A 1,967-nucleotide genomic window follows, 5' to 3' on the forward strand; every position below is an offset into this window, starting at 1 on the left:
TTCATATTTAATTCCTCATCTCTGAGCCTATCCCACCTATCTGGATGCCACCTGTGTAGTTATTTCTACTTGTTTTGGATATCCCATCTTTTTATGGATATCCCACTACTACTACTTTTATCACAATTCTTTTAACTATTCTCAGTTTGATGGGCTCAAAAGACACAAAAGAGCCCACAACGTCCAGGTCCCTCGAGAACACACACAAGCACTTGCATATTCACATACAATTACTCAGTCTCCTCCACAGCTACACATACTATTCCTACTATTATTCCTTGTGAGTACTCCTAGCAAAAAATATCCCCTTCTAGCTGCTTCTAAGCTGCTTTACTTCCACCCACAAAGACACACCCCCTTCTCCTCCTCTCTCCCAACTGCTTCACAGCCAAACTTTTATAGGCAACTTAGCCCTGCTGATGCAAGTGTGAGGGCTTAAAAGGAAGCAATTAGCACAGATGCCGGCAATCTTCAGGGTGGGTCTGCTCTCTCTTATGCGCACGCGCGCACAAACAAACACTCTTACAAAAGTGACCTTTGATTAATGATGTATAATGCTGATTTACCAGGGGCACATTCCAAGTAAAAATATGCTAAGAAAAAATACATAATCCTAGAATTATTGTATGTTGTAAGTCATTAAAAGTACAGCATCACGTTAGGCTGCAATTCTATACACAATTACCTAGAAATAAGGCCCATCAAGTGCAGTGGAGCTTACTTTTGAGTAGATGTGCATAGGGTTGTGTTATTAATGGGAAGAATCTAGGAATCTTAACTGATTATTTTTTTATTTATTATTAAATTAATTTGTCACCCATCTTGTGGTTCAAGGCAACTCTGGGTGGTTTATAGTGAGATAAAATATACAAATATCAAGACAAATATAAAAATGGATTAAAATTACTAAAAATTAACTGGAAAAAAAACAGGTTTAAAGAAGAGAGGTGGGACTGCCTTCTCTGTAAGTGCACCAACCATCTCCAGCCAACTTTTTCTTCATGCCAGCCAGCACAGCCAAGTTTTAAGGCTTTTCCTTATGGCTAAATGGGAGGGGACAGATTTTATCTTCTATGGAAAGATACTCCAAAGGGTGGGGCCATGGCAGAAAAGGCTTTTCTCCTGTATCCCATCTGCTGAAATTCCTTAATTCATGGGGTTTGCAATAGGCCTCTTCTGCCAGCATGAGCGGGGTGGTCCAGTTCCATTGGGGAAAGACAATTGTACAGATATCCTGGAGTCATGCTAAAAAGGGTAAAGATTGCCTTGCGTTGTACCGAGGTGGACCAGCAGCCAGTGCAGTTCACGTAAAAGTGGGGTCACATGTGCCACCCTTGGGGCCTCCAAACTATATATGCCACTGCATTTTGGACCAATTGTAACTACTGAATACTCTTCAAGGGTAGCTCTATGTAGACCACATTGCAATAATCCAAGTAAGAGATGACCAGGGCATGAGTGACTGAGCACATGGCCTCATGTTCCAGGAAAGGGTGCAGTTGGCACACATGAAATTGTGCAAAGGCTCTCCTTTTGTCCAGAAGGGTCTGCAAGATGCTTCTAGAAGTGTCACATGCAGATGAAGAGTAAATGATTATTGCTGATATTCCTCAATAATCAATGCCATTTTCTGAATCTGAATTTTAGATCATGATTTGTGGGCAGAAACAGGCTTATCCTACAAATAATTTAAGTTACTTCTAGTGTTTTTTACTACATTCAATAGTAGTATTGGTCAGCAATGTATTATATGACGTAGAAGTGTATCTTCTCTGTCCTGTCCAAAAGTTCTAAATTGGATCATTGTTCTTTCCTAGATACAAGAAGTAGCTAACGCTCACACTGAGATTCAACTGAATCTAGCTATTTTCGGAAACAAAAATAGAACAGACTGTAAAACACAAGTATAGAAAATAGAGACAAAATGTTGCAATATTACTGTTCCCAAAAGTGTGTGGAGTTATTCA

Source organism: Protobothrops mucrosquamatus, unplaced genomic scaffold (genome assembly GCF_001527695.2).
Source record: "Protobothrops mucrosquamatus isolate PMUCROS unplaced genomic scaffold, P.Mucros_1.0 scaffold10, whole genome shotgun sequence".
Taxonomy (NCBI): Eukaryota; Metazoa; Chordata; class Lepidosauria; order Squamata; family Viperidae; genus Protobothrops; species Protobothrops mucrosquamatus.